This window comes from Temnothorax curvispinosus, unplaced genomic scaffold (assembly GCF_003070985.1).
Source record: "Temnothorax curvispinosus isolate PA1 unplaced genomic scaffold, ASM307098v1 QBEX01004771.1, whole genome shotgun sequence".
NCBI lineage: Eukaryota > Metazoa > Arthropoda > Insecta > Hymenoptera > Formicidae > Temnothorax > Temnothorax curvispinosus.
Genome location: NW_020214551.1, coordinates 231904 through 249545, shown reverse-complemented (window position 1 = coordinate 249545; position 17642 = coordinate 231904). Strand labels below are relative to the sequence as shown.

The 17642-nt window shown below is 40.9% G+C and overlaps 1 protein-coding gene across 1 annotated transcript in view; it reads right to left on the bottom strand.

Annotated features, from left to right (window-relative positions):
• The window catches only part of LOC112453953 (prolyl 4-hydroxylase subunit alpha-1), an 85567-nt gene extending 69298 nt beyond the window's left edge, over positions 1 to 16269 (bottom strand). Inside the window, exon 1 of the mRNA XM_025015013.1 lies at positions 15761 to 16269. The gene's annotated coding sequence lies outside the window, so the exon portion shown is untranslated. The remainder of the gene's footprint in view (positions 1 to 15760) is intronic.
• Between the last annotated feature and the right edge of the window lie 1373 nt (positions 16270 to 17642).

Here is a 17642-nt window from a genome sequence, read left to right as displayed (position 1 = left end):
AATTCCCGTACAATCGCCCCTTTACACCTACAAACGAAACTAGCGGCGATACAAACACGTACAAACGATTCCGAAACAGCACCCGTTTGCGGATATAAAATATCTCTAACAAAGAAGAAACTGATCCGAAATCAAAGTATTCTATCTTGAACGATCTCACAACCTAAATAATTGCGGAAAAAGCTCGGAACAAGCAAAGTATAAGCTGCCATGGCATTATCTACACTGTATGTGTTTCTAACGTAAAGATGTAAAATATAGTTTAATATAAGTAGAAGACTGATCCTTTACTTGTCATATCAAAATTGTTTATTCGAATTGCGCAAAAAGAAGTTTGTTTTACTATTTATAGTATTTATCAATTTATCCTTTTCGCCCGCAAAAATACCGATGCCGTGATGGCAGAGTCGTTGAAATTCGGAGAAAAAAAGAGACGCGTTATTGCAGCCGAACACAAAGCCCCCAGAGCTTTGACTGGAGGTAACTCCGGTCGTAAAACAAAAGGTGAATAGGACGATAGTGTTTGGTGGTGAAAAGGAGAGAGAACAGTGTCTGGCCGATGACAATCAAGTTAGAATCGTCAACCTTTCTGGTGTATGGATGGCAAACAGTATTGCCAAGTCAGCGTATGCAGAAGAGCGCAGGTCAAATTGGAATATTTTGGAATTGGAAAAAATAATTTCAATACATGTTAGTAAAAATAGAAAAAGTAGACTGTAGAGTAATAGATAATACAAAAAAATAATAATATAAGAAGAAAAAGAGTATCGCGATACACATTAATGTAGGTATCTTGTATAAAATTGTATTCTTTCTAATTTTTTATACGCTAAAAATTATAATAATTTATTGTAACCGTTAATAATGTAACCGTTCATAAAAATACAAAATGTGTGTATAGATTAAAATTCTCCTACAATCCATATAATTTGTAATTTTTATGAAATAAATGATATCTTCCAAATAATATGATTTCGTCGTTTATTTTCTATCCTGAAACTTCGTTTACCAGAAATCTTCATTTTTAATCGTTCGTTCGCGCTCGAAAAATGTAGACGTTTCAACGTTATCGTTGGGGAAATATTGAATGCGAGCCGAGCAAAAAGTTTGTAGTGAAAAGAATATCCGACGATTTTTTTCTAGATACCTTGCTGTTATCGCGAAATCGCGTATAAAATTCTATGCCGCAAATTAAATAAAAAATATCGTTTCGCCCGAGGATTCTCTGAACTTCTATCGTGTGAACGCGCATAAAAACGCTAGCAGCATCAAATCATAGCTGTGCTATCGCGAGACAATGCTAACCCGAAACCAAAAACTATCGCTGGCCTAGATAGGCGGTCGAAAAAACACCAACGGCATTTCGATATTTCAAGCTCGCGTCGCGCCCTTTCTTCCCCGCAACGGAACAGAATAATTCGACCATTTGCATTTTGCTGCGGAACTGAAGATGAAAGAGAGCCACGAGCGAATATTTTGCGCCACTCTTAACCCGCCCTTGTGGCCTTCCCCTGTTCGCCCCTTCTCTCTCATCATCCCCACCCCGAAGGCTCTAGGCCAGAAACGAATTGTGAGAATTATGGAAATTTCTGCCGCCAACCCTCTCTCTCTCCCCCCCTTCGTTGCTCCGTTGGTTTTATTTCGCGATTTACCACGTTTAATTCACGTGTATAACTGATTAAAAATACATATATGTCATCGATAAAAAAGAATCCATCACTAAGCGTAGTAATTATATCGTTTTGCATGCTCGAGCGTTTACCATCGTTCGTAAAACGGTCTGTTACATGAACTGTTTTGCTAAACGCAAAGAGGGTGACTTTAACCCAGGAATAAAAATGCAAAAATTATGACTGTTGTTATTAAAAATATTCAGCTACGCGAGAAAACATACTATGTACGCTTTTATTTTCTTCGATTTTTACTCTTAAAATACTAGTCACACCTTTGAATTCGATAAAAGTAAAATTGCATGATTTTTATCATTAAAAAATATACTAAATTATAGAAAGCAGCAACTTCTTGGATACTGCAAGATCAATGTCAGAATATGTCGTTTGAGCTAGTATTTTAATGTCGGGCGGAGTATTTTAATATCGCGTCTATCGCATCCGAGATACATTATAGCATTTCAGTATTTCAGTAATCAGTACGTTACCGCATTTTTAGATCACATGCATCTAAATTAAAGTGATCCACGCGAAAAGTTTAAATATGCGTAGACTATATGCAGATGGCAAATCCTGGTCTACCGTCTCGCAATTTTGCTCGCACGTTATTCCGCATACGTATATCTCCTTACTCTTTTTTTGCTCCCTTCTTAACTGTCCGCGCTCTTCTTCTTATACGCTGCTATATTCCACCATTCCCTTATTCTATTACTTAATCCCGATTTTCTCCGCGCTCTTATCCTGCGTATGCACTCGCCGCTCTTCCTCCCCTTTAACCCTTGCCCTTTCTCATTATTTTTCATTTTATTTTTTCTTGTCTCTCTCTCCCTCTCTCTCTCTCTCTCTCTCTCTCTCTCTCTTTCCTAACTTCTTATCTTTATTACAGCTTTCTTCCCTAATTCTCTCATTTTTCCATAACTTTCCTACCTATCTCTTTTCCGTTTTTCCTTTTATATCAAGCATAAATGTATATCAGATGGATACTACGCGAAAATTTACTTCTCTGCGGCAGTTTGGAAACGCGGGCGAATATATGCATGTATTACACAAATCTTATGAATAGTGAGTCGTAAAAAGTATTGTATAAGAAATAATGGTATATATCGTCAACAATGATTTAATAATTTTTTATGTTAGATATTTATATACAATTAAAGTGAATAATACACCAATTTAAAAATATAATTAGTTCAATGTACCATATAGTTATCTCCTTTGTAACTACCTTCATATTTTATTTATAGCATAAACGTGCGTATGGTGAACATGCATTGATTTACATTTATATTCCGTACGATTTTTTGTATCAAATTCACGAAACTAGGCGCGGGAGACAAAAAACCGTGACAAAATCGCCATTCGTCGAGAGGGGTTTCGCCGAAAAATCCGCGTGGATCCATTCTAATAATAGCTGCGAGCATCGCATAGATCTATCAAAATTAACCGAATCGTTTTGCTAGATCAATTCTGTCGAAATACACACGAATCAAATTCAATTAAATAAAATTTTATCAAATCAACTGTTTTATTGTTTCCACTATATGTGTTGCCAAAATAGAGTATGAAACAGAGTATCAAATTTAGTCTATAAAACAAGATAACGTTATTTCAGCCAACACGTGAATCATTTTGATAATACAATTTAAAATTTTTCCTTTTGCCAACGTAAAAAAATATCCTGATAAAATAATTGGACTTTTTGGTTCTCTATTGTCACAGTTTCTTTCATTTTTCGGAATTGAACAGATATAACATATATAGGTATTAAATTTTACTCAACCGCCTATACACCACTAAACGCATAAACGATCGCGATTACGCGGAACAGGAAACTGCGAAAGTTTTGTTCGCCACTCGTTGCGGATTACCGCTATCGCCGTGATCTTAATATAATATCGAGGCCTCGAATCACGCGAGAACGCGTTGGTTATATTCGCGGGTATATCGTATCCGGCAGCATAGTTCTCTGACGGTATTCTATCGCAGACGAGCGAAATCAATCGCGGTCGAACGCGCAAGTATCGGAGGGAACGTTCAGGAAGATCGTTGGGATACGGATCTGTTCAATACGCGCGGCAGCCAGCGGAGAGAAGCAATAGGATTCGACCGGCTATCAGCTGCCGAACATACTCATGCGATTCACCAAGCATCGCGCCGCGGGAATCGCCGCAAGTTTCAGCATCGCACATCAACAGCCACGAAACGGCGAGAGTCTATTCGAGATAACTGAGGAGGATTACCAAGTGGCGAAGCCGCAGCTTACACACCCTCGCGGCCCCGGTCGAATGTAAGTCGACTGGTAAACTGTCGATCATAATTTATATGCTGATCGCGTGATACCTGGGTATTAATAATCTCCAGGCGGTAATACAGGTGTATATAGAGATAGATGATAATATATACGAGAAACCAAATAACGATGAAAACTTTTATCATCTCGACCGATTCTTCGTACTTTCTAAATTATCTATGATTTATTATCCTTAATTATCGAAGACTTTGCAGGCGTGTTACGTAAAACTGTCAAGCTATCAAGCTAAACAATGTGACAAATGTGAACACATATCGTAGTATTATCGTACCGTTTATATATTAAAATTTGTGCACTAATTCCATGATGGCTATGTACGAAACAATTTGTACTGATAATAATTCTGACAATTTAAACATTTATTATATTCGCGTGGTAATAGTTTAAAGAAATTTAGTTCTTAAAATCGAATGATTTAAATCAAGGAATATTACATATAAGCAGAGGTATTAGTACAATGTTAATTAAGTATGCCCCATTCAAGTAATACTAGCTAATACCTCTTAATACCTCGATCTTGCTCACGAAAATTCTCCCCCGATTTATCGGAAAGGTGCAAAGGTGTGAAGGTGAATAAGGTAAAAGTTGCGAAGTGATGACTCAGCGACTGAACTCGTTCAGTGTCGATGAATTATGTTCTTTATGGAAATCTCCGAGCACTTTGCATACGATCGCAAAAGCGCCGCGGCATCCACCTCACGCCAGCCCTTTGAAAATTTTCCCCTAGAGAAGATTTCATATTTCATGGCATTTTGTTTCTTTTCGATCATCAATGTAAAATTTTAAAATAGTTCGAAGCTAAATTCCATTAAAATAAAATCCGGGTTATTTCCCGCTAGTGCATCTCGCGACTTCGCTATAAATGAAAATTGCATGTTAGCCAAAGACTCCGTATATGTAATACCACTTACACTTGTGGTGAGCGCATACATGCAACTACTGCGTGCAATAACGCTGTTGCGCGATCGAAATTATTCTAAATCTACACCACAGGTTCTCCCTCCCTCCCTCCCTCTCTTTCTCTCTCTCTCTCTCTCTCTCTCTCTCTCTCTCTTCATTTAGAGGTATTCGTGCCCGCGTGTAGTAAACACGGAGTCCTATTGTTAATTAACTCGAGATTTGTTGCCCAAGCGGAGCCGGATGACAGTCTTGAATTTACCGGATGTAGCAACATCCGTTAAACGCAAACAATTTACAGAAGGCGAAGAGTAAAGTAAACCGCAACCGGCCGTCGGCGACGTTTTCTGAAAAGTACCGAAGCTAACCCGGAGCGGGGAGGAGACTTTTCTCTCCTGAAAGTTTTGCCCCGACTTCTTCGCAAGAAACAAAAGAAAGCATCGGGATCAGTGAATAAAGGTTGGGAAGAAAGCGGCGAAAAGCTGACCACCGGAGCGAACTACGTGGATGTTTTAATTCTAAAGTGAGACGCGGCGAAAACAAAGGTAAGGTAGCAACGAGTCACAATTAGTGAAATAACGAGAGAGAGAGCTGCTATCTACTTCGAAGTTGGTATTTTACTCGTCTCTTGCACGATAATCCGAGTCGGAGAAAGAGCTGTGAGCTGTGAGTCGATCCTTTACCGCCCACGCATTCCATAATTACATTTGAGTTTTGATTTTCCTTTATACGCTCTTTTCGACAACAACAAAATATCGCCCGAGACGTTTAGAAGCAATTCTTAATTTCTTTATCTTTTTATTATTTTTAATATATTTAATATAAGCAAGGAAAAAGAGAAACGAGATATCTGATAAAGATGAATATTCGATAAAAGATATCAGTATATGTCAAAGATATCGCATAACATGTAAGCTTTATTTTATTATGACGATATATCGCGATGGAATATAAATATTAAAAGAAAGGAATTTCGATAATAAAAGAATGTTTTTAAAATGTTATATTACAAGTCAATGTTAATGACAGTATATAGTTTCATTTTTCAAGGCTAATTATATTAATATAAATATTGAATGTAATATGTAATGTAAGCTACTTTTCTAAATTGAGAAAAAAATAGAAAATCCTTCTACAATTATTATACAAAAATATTAAAAATATTCCGCCGTTTCCCTTCAAATTGGGATACAGATATCATAATCTACAGAAATTACATCTTTATTCGGAAAGTCCGTCAGTTCAAACCTTTCCAAAGCAAGAAGGTGCACGGAGATGGAGACGCGGATGGAAAGAGATGAAAAGCTGTGGCTAAAAAAAGAAAAAACGCGGAATTTCCGAGCACATTCTCATTGCATATTCAATGGGATAGCACACGTACACGTGTGTATCTGACGCTGGCAAATGCAGAAAAAAGGATACGCCAACTCTGATGTACGACCTGAAAACAGGGGGCGAGCTCGCCCCGCGCGCGACACTGCGAATGCAAAAGCGAGATTAAACGAGGACGCATGCGACCCGATAATTTGTTCGAGAAAAAGCAGGCAATATTCGCACGCACTTTCAGTGACTTTATGCGTGCGTCGAGTGTATTTTATAGCCGCTCAGTCACTCGATGCGACCTTCTAGCGAGTGACATAAATAATAATTGCGTTTCGACGCACGTACGTGCAATGGCATCATCGGAAAAACTCATATTTTTATAGACATCTCGAAGTCCGAACGCAATAATTTAACGACTTTAGAACAATACAATTTACAACAATTTAAAGAGACTGCAGATGTGTCAAATAATCACCTAAAATTATTATTTCCCTATACACGCATATTTTGAATTAATCGCGCATTTCGCAATATCTAAAATCTAGAGATGAAAGAGAGATTTGCAGAAAAACTCGAAAATTAGATAATTGAGAATCTAATAAAATAAATAAATAATTTCAAATCTGATAAAATAAACTTGAAATTAAATGAGCTTCATCTATCCATCTATCGGGCTGTCTATACTCTAAAGAAATTAGATTTCGTATGGATTGGAACAAGTCGTGTCACTAATCCCATGACTTGGAAATAAGAGGAATAAGACGAATGTCTTGTATCTGCTCCGTAAAACACTCACTTCCTTCCACTTTCCCAGTTACACAATGACATCGGTTGTTCTCCTACGCCCGCACGTAAATTTATTCTCCCGCATTGCGCTCTCGTACATTCGCCATGCAGATTTTACGTCGCGCCCTCAGAAACCCGTCAGTGTACAATTTCGCAGTGGCTTAGTAATTTCGATTTAGGTCCGATAAAGGATAGAGGCACTGAGTCTAAGGCGAAACTCCAATGCGCGGCTTTCGATTCAAACCGTTCCAAAGCGGGTTCCGCCACGTCAGTTCCGAACTCTGATCGCTGTTACCGTTCGTTAACCTTTAAGCGACGGAGAATTCGGCAACTTGAAATACCATTACCATTACCGAGTACATTCATTTTACATCCAAGAATCTGCGTTGAAAATTTTCAAGATATATATTCATGTACACACTTTTAAAACTTTTATTTCGCAAACCATTTTGTAATGAATAATATAACTGTTCTATTTTTAACCCTTTTTTAACATTTAACGTATTTCTAATAAACTTTATTACATTACATACCAGTTCTTTGTTATAATTGTCATGTACTAATTTAGCTGGCTTTTCTCACAATCATAGCTTTTCAGCTTTTATTCTCACAACAGAATAAGAGCTTTAAACGATCAAGCGATGATATTTCGAGATTAACCGGCGGGCATTTTCGATACTCTGGACCGCGAAATTTCGCGTATCATCGTTGATGAAGCAGCCGTGCGTACTCGCGCGGCATGATGAATTACCTGTCGGGCTCGCATTGCTCGCAACCGCAACAGCAGCGGGACGGCAATAACAAGACGAAGCGGTGGCGGCGGCGGCACCCAAAAGCACGCGCGAATGAAAGCGTTGCGCGAAATCCAACCGGCGATAAATATCCAGTCGATATCGATGCCCTCGATCCGCTCGCAACGGGGCTTCCGTTTGGTACTCCGCATGATGCTAACGCGTGATACGCGGAGTTCGCGCTCGATGCGGGATAATCCGCCGGCAGACAGCTATAAGCGTGCACGCGGTGCTTTCTACCCTTGAACGGTGCAAATTCGAGCGAAACTGCAGATGCACGCATTCGCACGTCAGAAATCGCCGTACTAAACGACCCTAATTTCGCCCGAGTGCGGGCCATAATAGCCACCGTGCCACGGCGCGATCGGAAAGGTGGATGAATAGTCGATTGCCGGATAGAGCACTTAAGGGAACGTACCGTCATGGCGCCAAAACTCCCGAAAGCCTAGTCCCGCCGCTTTCGCACGTGATATTAATGCATCTTTTCCGCGTATTTCAAGAATAATGAAAGAGTGATGGAAGAATGTTTTCTTGGAGCCATTCAAATTTCTCCCTCGTCCCTCATGCTGTCGTGCGATCAAAATTAACGTCAGGAGTTGCGTCGACCTACGTCCGTCGACGAACATCCAAAACTTCCGCCAACCTCCCTTCAATGTACATCCTGTGAACCGCGCGATAGTGTCCCCTCGGTACACGGTAGCGTTTAAATATTAAAAGTAGAAGGATGCACGGGCTTTCCTGAAACAGGAAGGAATGGTAGAGACGTGGGGCGGCGCGGCAGGCGGAAAGATTAAAGTTCAAGGGAGCTAAGAGCTAACGCACTCTCGGTGTGTGCATGTGGCGCGATTTCAAACGTTCACCGGGATCAAATTCCCGTCGAGTAGCTTGACTGGAAACATTCTGCTTTAGTCCGCCCAATACGAGCGCGCGCGTGCGAGTCCCTCTTTGGAGGGCTCTCCGGAACGAGTCGTGCAACATCGAGGATGCTGGGAATTCCATCGGAAGACACGGAGAGCGAGTGCCGCGTTTCAAACCACGTCCGATGAGAGTTCGCCGCACGTCTGCGTCTCATCTCATCTCATCTTGTCTCGTCTCGTCTCGTCTAGTCTCGTCTCATCTCTTTGCCTCTGTACGCGTTCACGCGCTTGCATACGCGAGTGCACGCGGAGCGAGGGCTCCGAAAGGACCACTTAAATATCTTTAAAAGTGCAAATTATCGCGAAATTCGTAGTAGATTATTTGAATAAATAAGTGCTGTCAAAATACATGCAATTGATTTTATTTACAAACCTCTTGCATAACCTCTTATCCACAAAGTCCTTGCTCTTTTCCGTTGCAAAATAAATTTTATCGCGTATGTTCTGTTTTTCATTTATTTTTTGTTGTTAAATAAATGAAATAAAAATACCAAAAGAAAGTTAATCTAAATACCAATTATATGTTGTATTTGTACATGTTTATGGTTATTAAATATTAAAAAATACGTATCTCAAATAAAAGTAGAGTATATTTTTCTTTAAGAGAAATTTAATTTTCGCCGTGTAAACGTTTAAAAGAATGCGCCATGTGTAAACTGGATCCATTATGTTCTCGATGAAAATTTTAACGAAAGGCAAAAAAAGTCCATACGATGGGAGTCATAACAAACAAACTCGCTATTTTATCCGATTGAAGGTGTAACTTGTTATAAACACCATTATTAGAATTTTCAATTTTTGTTCAAGCCGAATAAACGCGATGCATCGCATTTATTTGCGTATAAATGTTGCAGATCGCGGAATGACGGGCGTATCGATTTTTGGCGCGCATCAAAACTGTACCGCGCGCGCGCTTTGTACGTCGATACGTGAAATTTGCAGCTGCACGTAGTGCACGTCTCTCTAGGTATGGGGTTTGCCGAATGCATGCGCGACGGTCGCGTATGCGGCTGACAGTAGCGAACCATTTCCGTGACGGTGCGTTATTGCTTTCGCGGTCCGAATTCCCAAAGTCTCAAGTCACGCTACACGATCTCTCTCCCTATGAACGTAATGTGCATCGCGTACGCATACATCGAGCTCTGGCTCTGGCCCCGAGAGCAACGTGATGCACCTCTGCACCGCTGCATACGACCACCGACGGCGACGTACGGTCTGTCAGAAGCCTTTATCATCACGATCCGCATATTCCTTGTAAAATTCACCGCAAATACATCGAATATAATATGAGCTAGATGAAAACAGAAAAAATAGGAGAACCGGTGGATCTCAAAGCCAATCCTCCGAAGAATATGACAAATTTTAATTAATTTCCTCATAAAAATATTGGTTTATCTCTTTAATTAATCCGTTTCTCACAGTCACGGAGTTTATATTTGAGGGTAAGATGTGCGATATTCGTGTCTCCTCGACCACTTTCTTACATTATTCATGCGAGTCCCCGTACACGTTACACTCTTCCCGCTCTACCGAACGCAAGTTCGATTTACCTCGCAAATCGATTAATATTCCGCGATACACTTCCGCATTTCGCCAAGATTTTCGCATTTTGCCTAGACGGAGTTAAATTGTGTTTCGTGCAATTGGGGGAGAGCGGGAGTGAAAAAGGAAAGGGAAAATGCGATGTGAAGGGGAAAAGACAAAAATGAAAGACAAGCGAAAGACAAGCGGCACTCGTTCTCGTCGGTGAGCACCGCTTAATTTCCGTTTTAAATGCGGGATAGAAGTTGCAAAAGTCAAACGGCTTTGGGAGGAGATGAAAAACTGAAATCGAAGCGAGTATGTCGAATGACGCAACATTTTACTCAACGTTTCATTTATGATGAGACATAAGCGCGGCACTGCTGATCCTGCCCTGTGTAAGATATACGTACGTCTTTAAACGTTTCTTACATTACACATGTGACATTCAACTAAAAACTAGAAAATAAATTTCGATTGTTTATTCCATTAGTTACATGAAAAGACTCTATATTTTTATGTTTAATAAAACCCTGCAGGTAAAAAACTTATTTGACGCTAAAATTAGTCGTGAACTCTTCTCCAATAACGATCATACAAAAATGTTTAGACTTACAATTAGTGCTCTTATCTACGCACACGTCACTCGGTCAGACTTCAGTTGAAATAGAATGATTCGATCTTGCGTATCCTGGTATCCGCAAGTATCAGCACGTTAATTTGCAATACTATAGAAAAAATATTACACCAAATGTTTCAAAGGGAACAGTTACGCTCTGGGAAAGAATAATTGGTTGAATAGTCAAAAAGTTGTCCGCGTCAAATAACATTTTACGCTGACATAGCAGAAAGGCGAAATTGTACAGAAATTAACACATATTGCCAGTCAGTGGGTGAGTGCAACGAAACCACAAAAAAAAGAGTATAACGTTTTTTCAGCTAATTTCGCGCCCCGCCTGCGATGTGTTCCGCGATTGCGATTGCGCCGGCCCAATCTCGCGGCCATTCAGCCGTACCTACTCTTTTTTTTCGACTATTCCATGATCGGGGCGCGACGAATAAAACAGAAGTTTTTTTATCCACTCGGTTCGAATAAACGCAACCGACCTAGATCGAGTCCCGGGATCCAATGGGTGTCGTTATTTATGAGCGAGCAGCAACACGATGGCATGCTTAAAATTTCTCGTCGTAAAAGCCCGGGCTGCAGTGCGCTTTAAAGCTGGGAAGAGTATACGCGCGCCGGAGGATGTTTATGAAAACGGGATGCTACGCGGTCCTTAACGAAACAGATTTTGACGTCGGGTATCCGTGTCTTATAGTCGCGTGCTTGTACGTTCAATTAACTCTTCAGTATTCGCCGAACAAAAATATATTATTCCTGTTTATCGATTCAAAAGAAAGGAAAAGATAGTATTCCGTTATTTTTTTTTATAAGAATAAAAATATATATTTAAAAAATCATGTAATTTGATCATTTTGGTATATTTTTTCACAAATTTTAAGTAATCTAAATGCTAAGTACAATTGGCATTATAATGAAAAATTCTCGCGAGTACGATTATACTTTTGAATGTTAAAAAGTCAGTATTCGAATAAAAAAGAGCGTGTTCCGCGATCAGAGGTTTATTACAAAGTTTCGTTACAGTGATTACTAAAGGTGGCGTACGTGTCACGCATGCAATTCTGCTTTCGGAGGAAGTGCGTGCAAGTTGCTCGTTGCAAAGAAACGATTTTATGGAGTTAAATTGGCTCGTAACAGGAAATTCTATCGTTTTGCTTCTGGTCGATATTCGCATGAATTACGTGGTGTGCGACAACAATTCCTGTAACAAAATACTTTCGCCACTAGCTTTTATCATCTTAAAAATTTTCAAACAACTGCATTATGTTTACGTTTAAAAAAGCTTATTATTATATATGAGTATAAACTATTAGTCGTAAAATAAACGATCAGTCAATTAATTAAATTTTATTTCTAGCTGCTAATTACTTCAATTTTGTCATTGAATTATAATTTACATCATAAATCGATGTATTCCTTTGATATTTGTAATATTATACCAAAATTTGAGCTTTTAAAATACAAAGGATACCATACGTTATTTGTAACAAATAAAAACTTTTATATTTCATGATTACGAGATGCAAGGAAAGAAGGTGTCACTGCGAAAATCATACGACCGTTCGCGGGAAGCAACGTGCTAAAGCTGCAACGAGGCAAGATGCAAACTGAACGCTGTTATCCGTATCACTCGGCGCGGTTCGGCGCGGCGGGTTTTTTCTCTCTCTTTATCATTTCCGGCTTTAACATTTCGCGAAACTCACGAGCGCACACTCGACGACATATAACGAACGCGAGAGAGTGGAAGCAACGAGAAGCGACACGTGATGCTGGAAACGTAGGTTTCTCAACTTCGGCTCGGAAGAAAGGCAGGGTGGGTGAACGAGATCAACACGCGGGGGAGAGGAAAAGAAAGAAATAAAACGGCAAGCGGTAAGCAAGGTCCCAACGAGGAATACGAGAGCGTAAGCGCGTAGAGAGAATGCAGTGGCTCGTATCGTCGAGTTAAGCATAAAAGAGAATGACCTTAACTGCATCGAACGACTTTTCGCGTATTACAAAATTTTAGAAGCAATTTCCGCCGAATTACCCGCGTCGTCGAAATTACTTATAGGCCGTGCGAGCACTGCAAACGCGGAATCGTCCACTTATTTTTTGCCGAGTCTATGCGCTCAAAATTTATGATTATATTAGCCATATCTCGCATGCGAAAAGACACGAGGGAAAAAGAAAGAAATACTTAAATAAGAAAAATAACGGATAGATAGAATGCGTTCCGTTTTGCGGAAAGCGAGCGCAAATGCAGCGTTATTTCTTGCAAAGTTTACATTTGATATTATTCGCAATAACTCTAACGTTACGTCAAGTCTACAGTGACTCCAAAATGCAAATTACATCTAGCATGACAACTCTTATAGCTGTCGCCATTCACAATTGCTTCGAGAATTCGTGAGTGAAAACTGAAATGGAGATTCGGGATGCACCCGGTATATGTTTCATAAACAATTTTTGATAGAGGAGAGTTGTGTGCAAAGTTCTTTATTCTCGCACATCCATCTCGAAACGATACAACGATCGATGACAGGGCAGTCTACACTACACGTCAAAACTGCTTCCTACAAATTGATTGTTTCAGTTATTTTTACAACTAGGACGTTTTACGAGACAAGTGACATTTTCTCGTTGCGCCAAAAACGACGGTTATAAACGCCGAAAGTTCTGACACTTTTTTTACATTGTTTTACCGCTGTAAAAACGTTTTTTTTTCGCGTGGTAGCCACGCGAGATTCGGAAAAAAATATTACAGAGTGTTGAACGAGCGAAAAAGCAGAAGTTGATCTGCGGATAACAAAATTCAAAAAGTTAACCGCTTTTCATTAAATATATATTGCCAAACTTTGCGTCGGTAGCATCAATTTGATGGTACCTTAAGTAATTTAGACGCAAATGAACTAATTTCGAAAAGTAAAAAGTAAACGGCGACTTTCAAACTTCTAAAGAAGATGAGGAACGAGAGTCGGTGTCTTTTTGCAAGCTAAATACGTTTTCTAATATTCCGGTATATTAGACGCCGCACACGCTTGCAATGTGCTCTGATGAAGTAAGAAGAGATTCCGAGTTTTACCCTCGAGTACCCTAATTAAAGCAGAAAGTTTTCGAAGCGATATGAATCCGCAGTTAAATCAAGAAAATTCTCTTTACAAAATAAACAATTTTCTTTCTTAGCCTAATTGTATAAAAATAGATTCGTATTTCTTCTGAAACATCCCTACTTTACTTGAGATATAAAAGTTTCAAGCTGAATTTGGAGAAATATAATAATAAAAAATATTTATCCTAATATTTTGTAACAATTTTGTGTAAAGAATAATCTAATAATAATAAACAATTGCCAGAGACCTTTTCTTATTCCTCAAGTTTCCCTTTCGCGACACGAACTGTTATATATGCGACATAATTACATCTCATTGAGTTCGACGGCCGATGTGCCAAGGAGAGTTTATTTGTAGGAACGTAACGCGTGACATAATCGCAAGTGTGGAGCGATTTTCATTCAAGGTTGATTATCTTTAGTCAACTACAGGATGATCTCACGATTCGTATCGCACGCGGTCTATTATTGCAATATAATAAGTGGGAAGAAGATCACGTGACTGTCAATTATTACGACATTATCGCAATGGCGATTACCTTGGCGATTACTTTGGTCGTCATAATCATAAACGATAAGCGTAAACGTTGCAGAAATAATCCGATTAAAAACCGTAAGATCGGATCGTAAAGCGTTTATGCGTGTCGGTTTTTCTCAATAGAGACGTTTCTCGATTGCAAGATAAAAATTTTGCGACAATTGCACAAAGCGAGTCGCGATGTGGTCGCAAGAACAGAATTTATTATTGTCATTATTGTGTTTGAACCGCGACACGAATCGCCCATCGTTCTTCGAGAAACGATCGAAACGTGTTGCCTCGGCGACGAGGGACTCGTCGTCAGGCGTGTGCGTATAGAGGCGCTGAAAAGATAAACGGAGCCACACACGGGGGCAAAGGGGAGAGATCCCCGCGCTACTGTTTTCCAGGAAAAAGAGAGACGCGATTTTGAGGTCATCGCCGCCACGATGGCTTACGATGCGAGCGCGTTAATACGGCATTACGTCATTTCGACGCGGCGCGGCGCAGCGGCGACTGGACGATTCGTCACTTCAATGCCTCGTTAATCGGGCTCACATTCTAGATCTCGGATCTCGTCTCGCTGATCGATCTTCCCCCCTTCGATAATCACGCGGAAACGCGTCGATTTTTCTTCTTCTTCTTTACGAGAAAGAGAGAGAGAGAGAGAGAGAAGAGAAGAGAAGAGAAAAGCGATAATCATAAATGCGAGTTTTTGCGCGATCCACACTTTATCATCATTCTTAACGTTTGATTATCCAATGAGATCGAAAATAAAATTCTGCTTGAACGTAAACGTAAGCGCCGTGCGCCGCGCGCCGATGAGAATGCACGCGGCGGGTCGTGGAGTTCGGAGTAACCATAAGTTCGAAATGTCTCCACGACGATATTGCTCAGTGTAACGACTAATTTGCATATTTACATCACTCGGGGGTCGTACGTGATTACGTTGTTGACAAAATTGCCGCGTTTAATAACGGAATTTGCAATATTAATTGCGACACCAGCAATATCTACCTACGCGACTGTTTTGCGTTACTCGTAATCGACACCGCACATATGGCGTCGGCCAAATACGGGGATTACTAATTAACGGGAGCACTGTTAACGACATTAAATGCAATAATAGCAATTCATCTCCTGAGAATGGTACGCTGTTCAAACTTGGGCACTCCTGTCCGAGAGAGCCGCCGAGTCGCGGACCATTTCGAGACGCAAAGTGGATGTTTTGCATCAGCCGGCCTAATATAATGTTTCGCTCACTCACGCGACACACAGAGGCGCGTGTATACAGTCCGTAGAAAAATCACATACCTGTTCGATCACTCCGCGCGGAGCCAGCAACTTCAGCAAGCGCTCGATGTCAGGAGAGTCTTGGGGAATCTGCAAGCTCTCCGGGACGACGACGACGACGACAAGGCGACGCAGGAAGTCACGAAGAACCGAGGGCTGGATAATCTCTCTCGTGCACAACTATTCACAACAGATCGGAGCAGCACATCAAATGACAGAGTCACGCGACACGCCGTCGATGCCGGCTTACGACTGATCGTGTACTGATCTTGAAAGTCGGTATAGGCTTTCTCACGTGATCTCGAAAGAGACGAGACAAGTAAATCTACCAATTATAAGTAATTCCGCGCTATCGCTATTCCGTCCGCTCGGAATATCGCGGACGCGTTAATCGCAGCTCGTTCTCGTTCGTCCAGCGACCCGGCTTCTCGCCCGCCCACGCAACACCAACCAAACCCCTCGGAACGCGGCAGCCGACTGACGTGGGACGCGGGACGGATGCTGCGACCGGTGTGCGGTGTGCGTAGCCTTGCCGCGCGCGCGACACTCCACACTCCACTCGCGGCGCTCGCTCCCTACCTACCACTCACCCTCTCCTCACTCATCCTCTCCCCCTATCCCCTATCGCCGCTATGGCTGCTATGCCGCAAGCGCCGGTTCTCCCGCGCTCTCATCCTCGCATTCGCGCGACTCACGTTGCAGCGTGTACTTCTGCTCTGTCTCCGTTAAACATATCTATACCACAGAATCGGCTCTCTCTCGCTCTTTCACACCTCCGTGGTATTATACGGGGACGCGATTCGACTCGTTCGCTTTCATTAACTACATTTCAACACTGACAGAATGGATGCGCCGATAATTGAGAGGGTTGGAATGGAAAGTATGGAGAGTATATTAATTATACTATTTTTTTTTCATCTCCTGTTTTTCACTTTCCGCCCTGTTGCCCGTTCGCTTTCGTGCAACCATTTTTTTGTCGGATATTCCTACGTATATTGCGCTTTGTAACGCAACGGCTTTTCGCCGTGTGTACAGTTGAAGATTTTTTAATAAAAGATAATTAAAAGAAGAATATATTCCCCTTAGTTCTGTCTCTACATGTAAAGATTACTAACGTATTTTTATATCTTAATTAATTAATTATTATTATACAGTATTTCAATTAAATTTACAATATATTCGTATTCGTCGTTCTTTTTTCTGAGTGACGAAAACATATCGATCAAAAGGTGAGATTAAAAATAATTGAATTTCAAGAATAATGTCGAACGAATTTTTCTTGAAATATTAAATATTAGCAGATATACACATTTAAAATATCTTTATTATTAATTCGGAAATGCTGATACGTTTGACACGTTACAATTCCTTACTTTATATTTTCTTTCTTTCTTCTTTCCTTCCTTCGTAATCTATATCTACTTGGTCTCAAATGAGAAAAGTGGAAGCCAATGCAGCAAAAATAAACGAATGGACCCACCGCCTTATATGGCGGCCGAAAGTCAGAGGTAAGTGACCGGCTGCACCGAAGCGCGGACCATCTTATACAGGCATGTGTCTCTTTCGCTCTTCCGTCTTACAGGCATCTGCTTTCTTGCCCTTGATGTCGGTTCTTCACTCTCCGGTTTATTCTTTCGCTTCGACGAACCCGCGTCTCTCGTCCCTTTTAGTCCCTTATCTTTGCCCTCATCCCCGCCCTCCCCGTGTGAGCCAATGTCCCCTGCGATGCAGGGATGAGAGTGCGTACGTGGCCGTGGGCACGTTCCTACGCACGACGCCCAACGTTCCGCAGTTGGCGCATACGTGATGTATTCGCGTTGCATCGAGTGCCGAAGCGTCCGCATTCAGATGCATTCGTCCCCGGAATTTCAATTCGGCCACCAGCCAGCACACGCGCGATCGA